At 36.9% G+C, this 14,965-nt stretch overlaps 1 protein-coding gene and 1 long non-coding RNA gene across 2 annotated transcripts in view; one reads left to right on the top strand and one right to left on the bottom strand.

Annotated features, from left to right (window-relative positions):
• LOC128247896 (uncharacterized) overlaps nucleotides 1-4,542 on the bottom strand; it is a 12,545-nt gene extending 8,003 nt beyond the window's left edge. Inside the window, exon 1 of the long non-coding RNA XR_008264209.1 lies at nucleotides 4,437-4,542. This is a non-coding gene — a long non-coding RNA (uncharacterized LOC128247896). The remainder of the gene's footprint in view (nucleotides 1-4,436) is intronic.
• A 64-nt stretch (nucleotides 4,543-4,606) lies between these two features.
• The window catches only part of LOC106883080 (uncharacterized), a 441,666-nt gene continuing 431,307 nt past the window's right edge, over nucleotides 4,607-14,965 (top strand). The window contains exon 1 of the mRNA XM_014933964.2: nucleotides 4,607-4,763. The gene's annotated coding sequence lies outside the window, so the exon portion shown is untranslated. The remainder of the gene's footprint in view (nucleotides 4,764-14,965) is intronic.

The raw sequence follows: 14,965 nt of genomic DNA, 5'->3' as shown, positions 1-14,965 counted from the left end.
AATAGACACAAGATGTGATCTATTTCTAGCACATTAATTGTTCACGTTAGTGGTCAACGTTATTTTTTAAAAATGTACCTTAATCCCCTGAGATTGCAGATACTATTTCTGAATCTCTTTGATTCTTTAGATGTGCTGGCCTCCTGATAATTAATCGATATTAATTAATATATGATTAATTACCAGATTTTATAATAATATATGTATATATATGTAGGTAAATGAATAGGAATGTAAACAGATTGACATACAGACGGATAAGTACATAGGTAATATGAACAGACAAGCACACATACATACACAAATGAAGACTGAAACACACACACACACACACACACACTTTACTTCACACAAGGACATATGGAGACACATCCATACATACAGACGCAGTACATAGTCACAAAAGCCCATACACAGACACACTCAGACATGCACACACAAGGAGACAGAGGCAGACACACATGCATGCAAACACAGACACACATAAAAACACAGAAACACATGAATATGCAGAATACATATAAACATACACACATACATATACACATATGCACACACATGCATACGCACTTACATGCTTGCATATATACATGTATATGCACACATTAACTCACACACACGTGCATGAATATACAAAAAGAATGGACAGTGTTAATGATGCAAGATGCAACGAAAATTTTAGGAAAAATAAATAAATGAGTGGAAACTTTACTGGTGAATGTGTTAAATAATAAGGCATTAAAAGAGAATGACTCCCCAGACACAACAAAATATTAATTTGCGACCATTCACTATCCATGCTGCCTTTGATCACACATTATATTGTTCTTTTCTGACTTAAGAATTTTGATGTTTTACAAAATAATCAAATGTCAAACTATTTCAGGAATCAGATATCCAAGCATCTAGATACTATAAGTAAATAATTAAATTAATTTGAAGCATTATTTGGAAAGATTACCAGGCATGATCAATTTGTCACCTCTTGAGATTTTTATCTCAAGAGGTGACAAATCTCGATATTTATATAAATTTTTGCAAAGAAATTATAAAATCGATTTTGCAATAAAACTCAATTAGATTTTAACCCTTTAACATTCAGATTACTCTGTCAAATGTAATGCTTATTCACATGGTTTTGAACTAATCATGTGTTATCCCATAGTTCTGAGATTTCAATGATGTGATTATTTTTAGAATGACATTGTAGAGTAGGTGTGAGAGGCCAACTCTGGCCAGTTTGAACATAAAACAAGTAGAATATTTGGTTTGGATATAGCTGGTTCAAATGCTAAAGAGTTGTATAATTTTTGCTTGTAGAGAGTTATATGAGTTTAACATACATCTACAGCTGTAATACTTGGACACAATAGCGTTGTGTCCTGGAGTCACTGGGTATTGACTTGGCCTAGGTTGATCAAGCCTAGGCCTGTGTCCAAACAGCTTTCTATTGACCCTAACGATACCTCTTTTTAGCCAATTGCTTTTTTAGCAGGCTCTATATTAATTTTGATAGCTCTTCTACTCACTCCTGAAATTGAAATGTCCAGAGTTTCATAGGCCTTACTCAGCATACGATCTGCAAACAAATTCTTGACTGCCAACCACTTGGTAAACACCACATTCTCCACCAATGCTTGTCACTTCCTCTCTGGTGCCTTTTCCATCCTCCATCTCGGGGCATAATTAACCCCAGTAGTATTTGTTGCTTTGTGTTGGAAACTGAAATGATATCTAGTTTCAGCAAGGTTTGAGTGATATGTGTTGGAAATTTTAATTGTTTCTCCAGATTAACTTCTATCTCTAGTCTTGTGCTGCAGAAAGTAATGTCTCAGAGCTGTTCTTGGGACTTTTTGTAAGCCTCTCTCCCTCTTCAATAAAGGCTGCTTTTCTGGTATTTTTGCTGTCACTGATCCCCTTGTTGATTGCTTCAGCAATGATCTTGAGGACCAGATTATGTCTTCAATAATAGAATCTTTCACTCAGTGCGTTGGAGCAGCTGCTTAAGATGTGCTTGAAGGTCCGTCATAGAACACCAGAGGTATGCCTTATGTAAATAGATTTGATGCACAGGATAAGAACTTGATCCTCTATGGGTTCCAGTTCCAGATGTTCTATCAAATGATAATTCGACTCCATTGCCTGCTCCTACTTCATCCAGGCACTGTTTTCATAGTGTCACTGCTTTGCTTGCCCACTCTTCCTCCACTGATGCTTGCTAACCATGTCATATTGACTTGTTGTAGAGCATTCAAATCCAACCCTGTCTTGTTCTACACCACCAAGGAAGGCTGCTCAACTACTTGATGGACTACATTTTGTTTCCTTCCTGTTCTCACAGTAATCTCTGTGCTAGACACCTTGGTGTCCTATAAATGTTCTTATACCTGTGACACCATAAATTCTTCCCTGACAGAATTAAACAGAAACCTTAGTTTGTTACTGTTTCTATATAGTACAATGTGCTCTAAGAGCATGGCAAAGGTGGCTGCTCACCACGAACTCTAAGCCCTCTGCTACTGTCATGGGGACTTTTGTAGACAAGCAAAGGCTAGAGTAATTTTTCAAGGATCCGATGTTGGTAAACCCAAGCCTTGGATCTTCCTGGTAGCCCTGATTTGTACACAGCTCTGTCTTGATGGAATTGATGTCCTCCAGATTGCAACTGAAGACTTTTCACTGGTTTTTCTGTGGGATAGAATCTGATCTTCCCATACCCACCCTCTTATCCTTTCTACAAAACCATGCATTGGGATTTTGCAGGTTTGAAACTCATCTGTTCCCATGCCACAAACTTCTTTAGTTCCCAGAGGATCCACTTAGTTTTCTGCACTATTTTTGTCACTGATGTGTGGTTGCCTTACTCTTATCTTAAGAGGACCCTGCCATTCATGATGATGTAGTTTTACCTTTGGAGAATATAGTGTCTTTCTAGAACAACTTCAACTAGATTGTGCAGTGTTGGCCAAATCCAGCCACAGAACAACCAGGTCCTCTATTTCCTGTCATTTCTCCTTGATGTGTTATGTCAGTACACCTGTGTGTTCAAGGCAGCTAGGGACTCCTGGTATGTCTCCCTTCTGTACTGATATGCTGATGATGATACTGTTCAGCAGAAAGTGGAAAAGTCTCTTGGACACAATACTGAAAAAAAAATCTTTCCATACTTGGACAATGCAAAGTTGGTTGATATTCTCAGCTCTCTTCTTTAGGTATGTATATCCCTTCTCCACATCTCTATGATTAGGCAACTCTCCTTCAAATCACCTTCCGGGCCTTCCAAAGCCTTTCACTAGTTCTTGTAGACCATTTTATGGGAATCTACTTAGGCCTGGTGCCAAGTTAGATCTTTACCTTCATACTACTTTTATTTTCAAGCAAGGCTACTCCAAGTAGAAATCCAGTTGGTCTTGATGTTTAGAAGTGTCTTGCAAAGACTTGGTGGTTGGGCCCTCTCTCACTGTTGCTCTAAGCACTCATTAACGGTGTCCTTGGAACAGGTCAATTGACCAGTTCTCTTCTGAGGAGCTACTGCATTAATCTAAAGGTTAACCAGGAATACAGCTCTCCTCTTGCTCTCTCCTGCAACTCTTCTTGTCAGTATTCGGAGCTCCTCCCTGAAGACTGTCTAGTCTGTTAGGGTGGCCTTTTCAACCTCCTCGTTATCCTGTGGTTTGGCGCATAAATTGATGGTATGGGTTTGGGCTCCTCTGTCCCAAAACGATGAACTGCAAAGTTCACTATGAATATGTGGAGGACATAGTTTCCAGCCACATTGATACATATCTCCCCTGTCAGTCTCCGTCCAAAATTCCACATCTCATTTGGCAACCCCTTACACTATTCGGTCAAAATCCTAATCAAACTGCTGTCACAGCTCGACGAATAGAGCCAGTGGATCCCTAGCTGGGCTGGTGAACCAGCAACTGTGGCTGACATACAGAAGCGCATGACACTGGTTTGCCATGCACCTGGCTACTTCTGCGTCTCACCTCATCCTTTTTGCTAGTAGAGATATTTACAAAACAGACATACAAAATTAAGCTAATCTTTAAGACCCATCTATAAAACGCATGCTTGTCTAAGTAAAAAACAATAAAAATATTTCAGATAAATTTTGTTTAACAATTGATAGACTGAGTTACATAAGACTTTTTTTTTGCTACTGAAATGTGTAAAGTTTAATTTTATAAAAAAAGTTAACGAATACACAACACCTGTTAATTGCATTATGAAAAAAAAAAAGAAATCAAAAAGAAACATATTTCAATCATTCGGGTGCGTAAAAAGTTACTTTGTATATTTTTATATTTTCTTGGCTAAACATAGATTATTTGCAACTGGAATAAAGTATGGTTTAAAAAGTGCACTCCATTTTGGGGTAAATTTATGTATGTTTACGTACATTTGACTAGAATTGAATTAAAATATCGCACCTTGTATACAGAATGAAGCGGAACTCTAAAAATATCGTGTGATCTCGTGTGATTTCTCTACGATATCACTGTGGTCCGTCACCACCATCGACCAACCGAGTTCTAATCACTGCCGCCGCCGCTGCTGCTGCTGCTACTACCGCCACTCCAACCGCCCCGCCGACTACTGTTACCAGCCATTTACTCAAATTTTGTTTTGGTCTTCGATCGGCACACGGACCATGTATGTGATGTTTGCCGCTCATCGACGGATATTTTACCATTTCTCACTGGCTCCTAGTAACAGACGTAGTGAAGCACACCTGGATTAAGCCCTGTGTATTTTAGGTATGTTTTGAATTTTTTTACTTGCATTTCTTGAAAATAGTTGAGATGATCAAGCGAGAGGTTTTTGTCTCTTGTTTTGCGTACATTCTTTCGACTGACAGTGTTGGTCTGACACTACACATACGCACAACATTCGGAAGCCATCCAGTACTGGCTGCCGAAGATCTTCTGCTATTTCTATACAACATGAAACACGCAGCTACAGTTTTCTTGTACTTTCTTCATGAAATGGTTAATAAATTAAGGTTTATTAAACTTAAAGCAAACTTGCGGACAATGCCCGATTATCTGCAGCGATAAATTGACGCATTTTACTGTACAAAATACTTATCTTGTTTGTCGATATGGTAACATTTAAAATGATATTAAAAAAAAAAAAAAGGCTGTTGAGAAATTGTGAAAATTTCTGAAAAGATATAAGCAACATAAATTTGTAGATATTCAATATGCGCTTTCCTATGAATATACCCTTATCTAAAAGATGGAGAAGAGGAGAAAAGAAATCTAATCGTCAATATTCATCAGATCGCACACACAATATATACGATACATTACATATGCATTGGTGCACACACACACACACACACACGAATAATCCTTACACTTGTTTGTTTATACATATATTTATTGACTTATTTGAACATACTTAGGTACTTAGCATTTTTGTAATTTACACAGTAGACCAACTATTTAACCGATTTTTATTGCAGCTACCATCGTATATTCTAGATAGATTACTGCAGCGTTACTGATGCTGGTTGTTCTGTCAGTCGAACATATATATATATATTGTTTCTAAGACTAAAAGATTAACTTTAGTTTCTCTTCTGTCTCCCACCCACGATATATGCTGCTAATCTGTCAACATTTAACATCGTTGCACACAACATAAAACACATGAAGCTGCTGCCTTCAGAGACGTTTTGGATGATTAGAATTTGTTGCATTATTATTTTTTTTTCTGCGATCGGCAGGTGATACTCAATGGTTTGTATATCTTTGAACCAAATCCCGTCCTTCAGTATCAGGAGTTTTTTTTTCTTTTGCTTTCCATATTTTTCTTTCTTACCCGTCTACTTCTATTTATCAAAAGAAATTATCTGTAATGTTTGAAATCTAATTTTCTCTTTGTATTTTCTGCTATCGTAGAATTTAGAAGCGCCTGCCTCTACATAAATAAAACATAGATATCATACATACATTCATTCATACATACATTTCATAGATACAGCTGTGACTACTAATCTGTATATCTATGTGTATTGAGGTATTATTTTCTGTGTGCTAAGATCAAGTATTGCGAAGATTTTTTTTTTTTTTCATTAATTACGCGTAGGAAAGCCGATATTTTAGTTTTGTCAAATGAGGGAAACAACCGTAGTCTGCAACATTACCGGTAGAATTTCAGGAATCTGTAATTAATCTTTACTATTGTAATATCATGCTATAATTTTGCTAATTAGGGAATACTTTCCGATAGATGCTAGATATAGTGTTCTTATCAATCGCTGTATAAGAATATGTCTGTTGTGAAGAATATGTTTTATCCTCTTTCGGTAATATTTTCAAATGAGGCAAATATATGGACGCATTCGTCTTTAATTTGTCTTCAACAAACGCCAACCTTCTTACCCTACCAACAACCGGCTTCTTTTACATCTGTCATTCATAAGGTTTTAGGCACAACCGGTGCGAACTAATTCTTATACCACTTTGAATCATATTTTAGACCGCAAAGATCTCTATTATGGGTTCTGAAGAGATAGATCCACCACGGACCATCTCTTCTCCATTTTACACCATGATATGATGTCTTGCCCTTGAAAATTTTGGCAAAAGCAAAGTTGTTGCCCTTGACATCAGGTAAACCTTTGACCAAGCTTAGGTATCTTCTCCCAAAGCCGGTTGTCCATGCCAAACTTCCCCGTTACCACTTGTTACTTACAAACTGGACTGAAAGCTGCCTAGTAAGTTGAAGCATACCAATATGTGTTTAAGGAGTGATCTTCAAATGTATTAAACCAAACCAGGTGTACCTTAGTGCTCAGTTATATTTTAACACTTTTCAACTTGTCTATTAACCACCTATTTACAACGTACATTCTTACACTGAGACCATCATAGACTCCACCGCCACGTTTTGTATACTGATTTGTTCAATCCTGTCACTGCCTGCCAGGCCTTCGCACTGACTGGAAATATCTAAAACACCCATTAATGAGGACTTGACAAGCTGGTTTTTTTTCAGAAGATGCATAGAAGAAATCCTGAAGACAAAATGAAATAAACCTGTAAGATTGCATCACTCTGTAGGGCAATGCTAAAATTACCATCTGGGAGCGTTACATTTAACACGATAGTCTCTCATGGAGATTGCAATTTCATATAAACAAGACTAAATCCAGCAAAGTCAGTCTATACTGGAAGTAATTTAAATATTTATTGAAAGTTTAATTTCTTGCCTTTAAGAAGACCAAACTCTAAGTTTTCATTTCAATTTATAGCACTTAATCTGTCACCTGCTTTAACACGACTACCTGATCCTTAGGTACCTTTAGTGGAATTTACATTGTTAACATTTGGGCCAGGTCTCCCTATTTGAGGATGATTTCCTCTTAGCATTCTCAAAGACCTTGAAAGAATAAAAGGTCATAAATGCAGCCCTTCACTCCTGAACAATCATAAAATAAAAGATGCAGCAAAAGAATTATAATTCCTTTCTATCATTATAAAACAAAACAAACAAGGTGGTATAAACTCTAGTACTTATAGACTTCTGTAGTATACAAATTTCGGTAAATGCAGGTATGACTGTGTTGTTAACATTTCCCAACCACATGATTTTGGGTCCAGTCCCAAGTCTTTTTTTTTCATTGCCTTGGACCTATGGAAGCCTTGTAAATATCATCATCATACAAGTGGGGATTTTCCTTTCCAGTATTCTGCAAGAATGTGGCCGAGGAGAGTAGCTACCTTGCTTGGTGACAGGAAGGGCTGTTGAATATCTGCCTCAATGAACTGTCTGACCCATGCAGGTAGAGAAAAGTGAATGTTAAAATGATGGTGATATTCTCACTGTATAATTAAACATATCAATTGTTAATTGACATAGGTGAAGAAGTGGCTGTGTGGTAAGTAGCTTGCTTACCAATCACATAGTTCCAGGTTCAGTCCCACTGCGTGGCACCTTGGGCAAGTGTCTTCTTCTATAGCCTCGGGCCGACCAAAGCCTTGTAAGTGGATTTGGTAGATGGAAACTGAAAGAACCCCATCGTATATTTTTAAAATTTTTTTATAGTTTCAGCTTAGAGCTGCGGCCATATCTGTATGTGTGTATATGTTTGTGTGTCTGTATTTGTCACCCCAACATCGCTTGACAACTGGTGTTGGTGTGTTTACATCCCCGTAACTTAGCGGTTCGGCATAAGAGACCAATAGAATAAGTACTAGGCTTACAAAAAATAAGTCCTGGGGTCGATTTGCTCGACTAAAGGCGGTGCTCCAGCATGGCTACAGTCAAATGACTGAAACAAGTAAAAGAGTATATATATGGTTGGTTCAGGCATAGCTGTGTGGTTAGAAGTTTGCTTCCCAATCACATGGCTTTGGGTTCAGTCCCGATGCTTGTCACTTTGGGCAAGTGTCTTCTACTATGGTGCTGAGCCAACCAAAGTCTTGTGAGTGAATTTGGCTGATGGAAACTGTAAGAAATGTAGTGTGTGTGTGTGTGTGTGCATATGATGCTGACAGTTGTAAACAAGTTTGACCATCATGTAAGCAGTGTCCTTTGTTTCCAATTTTCCATGAAAACTGGTCTTGCTGTCAGGGAATATTAATATGCCAAGAAACAGGTGAGAAATGGTAACAGAATGGGCATCTGGCTGTAAAAAAAATCATCTCAACAAATTCCATCTGACCCATGGGAACATGGGAAAGTGGATGTTAAAACAATGATAATATCCAACTCAAATTCAGCTCTTTAAACACTTTTATAAGCATAAATATATACATACACACTTACCATTAGCACTATTTCATGGTTAATTTAGAAAGTACTAGCAAAACATTGATGAGAAAACAAGCTATAGTTCTCATGTAATGCAATCATGTGCTTTCTTCCCACTACAATAACGAATCTATAAGGATATTGCTATGAATTTTATGTGAACTGGCAATCCATGATATCTGTTGTAGAAACTTGCCTATGTTTGTTACCATTGAAAGAGGCCCTACTGTCATGGCATGCATACATATATGGACGCACATAAATGAAAAGAGCTACAATGTACTTTAAATTAACTAGTAATTCATGACATCTGTAGTAGAAACCTGCTTATATTTGTACCATTGAAAGAGGCCCTGCTGTGAAGGCATGCAAACATATGTGTGTGCATAAATGGAAAGAACTGCAAATATAATGTATTTTTTTCTAAGTAAGTTGATTATACTATTTTTTAAAGTATCAACACTGAAAAGGAAGTATTCATATTTCAGCTTACTTATAAGTAAAGAATTTGTAGCTATAAATGTCTTCAAATTGATTTGGTAAATCATTATGTTTCCATAATGTTCAGGAGATAAAACTGGATCTCTTTAACATCCTTTCTTGCTAGAGTAGCTATTTAAATGCCCCCCCCCCCCACTCCTAAATCATGGTAATTAAACATTCCTCACTGCAAACCATCCTATTTAAGATAAATTGGGCTTAAGGTTGCAATATGTCGTCAATCATGGGTTCTAATATATATTGATTTTTACATTAGCAAAATGTCACATTTTGTTTCATACTTTCATCTCGTGTGGCTATTTTAACTTCCCTTCACCAAGTTTTGTCAATTAAATATCCTTCCCCTTAACATATTTTAGGGAGGAGGATGTTAAACTAGTTCATGAAACTTTTAAAAAACAATTTTATTTTTGTTTACATATTTAGAAACAACTAGAATTGCATTCATGTAATTTTTTTTCTAATGTGATTAGAAAGAAATATGTAACAGGACTGAAATAGGAAGGCTGTTTGGGATAAACTGATGTGAAGATTTAAGAATAAGCATCTACAAGAATAGAGGATGTAGGCATCTTGTTACAGCTATGTAATTCTGTGTGAAGTTAGAGCTGATTATTTTTAAAAGAATCATTTGTCTATATTATCAGATATTTTTGTATAAACCATGCAGTGTTTTTTGAATAAATAAAAGCGCAGACATGGTTGTATGGTAAGAATTTGCTTCCCAACCACATGGCTTCAGTTCAGTTCCATGGTGTGGCACCTTGGGTAAATGTCTTCTACTATAGTTCCGAGCTGACCAAAGCCTTGTGAATGGATCTGGTAGACAGAAACTGAAAGAAGCCTATTGTGTGTACAAAGTGTGTGTTACCACCTCCTTGCTTTGACATCAGATGATAGTTGGAAATGTGTGTAACTGTCATAGAAGCAGTGTCCTTTATTTCCAATCTTTGAAAATATGTCTGGTTATGGGGAAATGTTATCCTACTTGGAAACAGATATGGATTGGTGATACATAGGGCATTTGGCTGTAGAAAATCTGCCCAACATATTGAGCAGATATGTGTACATGGAAAAGTGGATGGTGAAATGATGATGATATTTAAAAAAATATTTATCATGTAGCCAGTTTAAATGGTAAATATCAAAAATGCGTAGTAACATTTTCAGTACTCTGTTACTTAGGTTAGTTAAAGAAGTTGCAATTTGTTCTGTAATGCAATATTTACAAAGTGTACACTTGCAAAAAATCTAATGAGAAGACTTTGTTGATTGATAATCACTTATTTTCTCTTTGGGAAAATGATTATTTTTTTAAAACCATATCACAGTATTATTGACTGCACAGTGAAGACAAAGCTTACAGTCATCATCATTTAATGTCACTTTCCATGCTTGCATGGGTCAGACAATTTAAGGCAGGTTTTGTATAGCATGCAGCCTTTCCTATTTCCAGCTCTCACCTTATTTCCAAGGAAAGTAATATTTTCCCATAGCTAGATATGTTTTTCACAAACAACTAGAAATGAACAACCTTGCTTGTATGATGTTCATTTACAACTATCACAAAATGTCTAGACAAGAGTGTGGCCGTTGCCAGTACCGCCTGACTGGCTCCCGTAGGATTTTCGAGCGAGATCGTTGCCAGTGCCCCTGGACTGGCTTGTGCGGGTGGCACATAAAAGACACCATTTCGAGCGTGGCCGTTTTCATGCGGGTGACACGTAAAAGCACCCACTACACTCTCGGAGTGGTTGGCGTTAGGAAGGGCATCCAGCTGTAGAAACTCTGCCAAATTAGACTGGAGCCTGGTGTTGCCATCCGGTTTCACCAGTCCTCAGTCAAATCGTCCAACCCATGCTAGCATGGAAAGCGGACGTTAAACGATGATGATGATGATGATGAAGAGTACCCACACATATATAACATACAATATACTTCCTTCAGTTTACATCTGTCAAATCCACTCACAAAGCTTTGTTCAGCTTGAGGCTACTGTAGGACTGAACCCAAGACCACATGATTGGAAAGCAATCTTCTCAACCACACAGCCACACCTACACTTATAAAATGCTGGATGCATTTTCTCAGGGTAGACTGAGTTTAATTGAACTTATGAGCATTAATAAGAAAGGAAATTCTCTTTTAGTCACTTGAAGATGAGGAAATTGATAGAGGAATGATAAGAAGTCTGTCAAGGACAATTCAAAATGGGAGTTGTTTATGCTGCCACAGTCAACTGAAAAGTAGTAAACAAGACATTGTATAGTAAAAATCATTAATGATTATAGGCGTAGGAGTGGCTGTGTGGTAAGTAGCTTGCTTACCAACCACATGGTCCCAGGTTCAGTCCCACTGCGTGGCATCTTGGGCAAATGTCTTCTACTATAGCCTCGGGCCGACCAAAGCCTTGTGAGTGGATTTGGTAGACGGAAACTGAAAGAAGCCGGTCGTATATATGTATGTGTGTATGTATTTGTATGTCTGTGTTTGTCCCCCCAACATCGCTTGTCAACTGATGCTGGTGTGTTTATGTCCCCGTAACTTAGCGGTTCGGCAAAAGAGACCAATAGAATAAGTACTAGGCTTCCAAAGAATAAGTCCTGGGATCGATTTGCTCGACTAAAGGCGGTGCTCCAGCATGGCCGCAGTCAAATGACTGAAACAAGTAAAAGAGTAAAAGAATATATATATATATATATATATATATACATACATACACACATCTCTCTATCTGTCTATCCCTCTATCTCTCTATATCTCTGTCTATCTATCTCTATCTATTTCTATCTATCCATCCATCTATCTCTCTATATCTATATCTCTCTGTCTCTATCTCTCTGTCTCTATCTCTCTATCGCTATCTCTCTATCTCTTTCTTTCTAGTGATATTTACAGAAAAAATTCTTAACTATTCTCTAAAGCCAGTTATATACTTTATATCTGTTCATCAAGAGAGGAGGTAGTTTTGCTTCAGTTCTATCAAAATGTATGTGGTTAGATACTGTGTTGCCAACATCTTTAGAAATATCAAACTCTTTGTATCAATCGCCTTTATGTCTATAGTTATTGGAAAGACAAATGAGCAGTTCCTATCTTACTTAACCCCCTTCTCCCCAATCATTACATTGTTATGGCAATTATTCTAAAATCAATATTGCAAATCAATCCATAATATATATTAACTATACTTGTTTCTATAGAATACCCTACAGACAGTAATTACTTAAAGACTAGCTGCAACTATTTCTTTTAAATAAAAGTCTCTAAACTATAAATCTGATCAGATTCACTGAAGTTTCACTCTGACCTATGGATATTATAAATATCCTAAATCTATCTATATTTGTTAAAAATTCACTTTTTTCAGTCACACCATCAAAGAATATTCTCTTTAGTATATCTATTTTAATTAGTGTTGTGATTTCCTAATATTTAGGTACTCTTGTTTTAAAGCACCCACTTAACTTTCACAAATAGACCAGGATCACTTCAGAGGAGTGGCGGCATACATGCACCAACTGCATCCATTGATATCTGCACTACGGGCTCCAGTCATAATTTAGATGTTTTGTTTTTTCTCCAACATAACTGATCTTAGCATCTGCCTCAATTTCAATAATCTGATTTAAGCATTATTTACTTAACCAATTTTATATATATATATATATATATATATATATATATATCATGGAAATAGCACTATACTTCTCTTTAGCTACATCACTACTTTCTAAGAAAACTCCTTTGATGTGAACAGTCAATACATCTACAAATATAACATATGTTTATTTTGTTGACCACACATCTGATCTTTGTTGCACAATCTTATTATAAAATTTGATAGGGTCTCAATGTAATATAATGAACTGTAAAAGATCAATTAACTGTGAATATATAAGTAGACAAAAACTTAATGTGTCAAAAATCTAAATGAAATAAGCAAGGGAAGTATTCTAAGATCAGTTGATTGAAATTTTTTGGCCTATATGCATTAGCGTAGCTAGAGTGTGTTCTACTCGGGGCAGCCCTTCCGTTTGCTGCCCCTGGATCCCACAGAAAAAACACAAATTGCTTACAGTAGACCCAAAAGTATCGCTCCTACTGCCCCCTTGCTGTGCTAGTGCCTATATGGACAATACAGATTTGAATGGAGCTGCTCTTTAGAATCAACTGGTGAAGTAAGACATTTTGTCCTCATTAGACTTCATCAGCAAACATCCTATTTAACTGACAGTATTAAGTGATCATCATCATTTAACATCCATGCTCCATGCTGGGATGGATTGAATGGTATGACAGGATCTTAAGCATTCATGATGAGCATTGTACTCCAGTGTGTGCTTTGGTATGGTTTTTATGACTGGATGCACTTCCTAAACACCAACCACTTTAAAGTGTGTACTGGGTGCTACTGTGCACCTGTACTCTTGAGGTTTCATGCAGCTTGCAAGACTACAAATCCCAAGGGAGAGGGCATAAGCTTTATGCTAGGGGACGAGTGTTTAAAGTATGAGGAAAATGTGGAGAGGAGCAGGTTCTTGTAGAGAAGCTGCATGGTTATTCACATTTAGAAGAGAGGGAGAGAATGAATGACCAGTAGGAACCAAGAAGAGATAAAATCAGCTGGCTGATAGATTTTCAACCCACTATGTTGCATATAAGAGATACTAGTGTATTTGTATTGGGAATGCAGAATATTCCCCAAAAGTATTTTCACCCCTACTCCATCTCTCACTCTCTTTATGTGTGTGTGTAATTTAATATACACAAGGTTTAAGATTGAGCTATTATAAATTTCATGCTTACAATAATAGCTCAATTTGTAGTCCTGTGTATATCGAATTATATTTATTGCTCACTGGATGGAGTACTTTTGTTGATCCCACCAATTAATGGAACAATGCACGCATACACATAATGCGTATGTGTCTAATATATGTGTGTGCGTGTATGTGTCTATATATATGTGTGTGAATATATATATATATATATATATATGGGAGAATTTACGAAAAAAACAACAACAGACGAGGACAGGTGGTGTAAACAACAAAAGGATGTATTAGTTTAACACTCGGGAATAGAGAAAGTCTTTAACGTTTCGAGCTACGCTCTTCAACAGAAAGAATACGGAGAAAACAAGGAGAAAAACATGGAGAAAAAAAATATATACACACACATATACAAGTGAGTGGACAGCTAAAAGGAAGTGGCAGTCAACACATTTGTAGGCGTTATGTTATTTAATAAGTTTGACTCAGCTCCTTGCAATTTAAGGTTTTGTTGGCTTGTAAAATGAACCTAATTTGTGAGGCGTCTGGAGATAGTGTGTGCAGCAGCAAATGCAACGAACTGATGTTGCCAAATAAAACCACACTGCAGCTTCCAGACACAGTCGTGACAGCTACATACTGTCCATCCAGCTGGGCTAAGAACAACGTAGATAATTGATGTCACTTCCAGACTAAGAACACCATGTGATCTGAGTTGATCAATAGAGGTCTAACATCTAGAAGCCATCTTGAATTTGTCTTGTATCCTGTTATTCTGCTTCTAGATGCCTGATGACTTTGGTTCATTCTACAAGTCTATGAAACGTAAAGTTACATGGAACTAAGTCAAACTGTTATTAAATAATGTGTGTGTGTGTGTGTGTATGTATATATATATATATATATATATATATATATAT

The sequence above is a fragment of the Octopus bimaculoides genome, chromosome 5, assembly GCF_001194135.2.
Source record: "Octopus bimaculoides isolate UCB-OBI-ISO-001 chromosome 5, ASM119413v2, whole genome shotgun sequence".
NCBI classification, from domain to species: Eukaryota; Metazoa; Mollusca; class Cephalopoda; order Octopoda; family Octopodidae; genus Octopus; species Octopus bimaculoides.
Note: the sequence above shows the minus strand (reverse complement) of the source record. Positions and strands in the feature narration are given on the sequence as shown.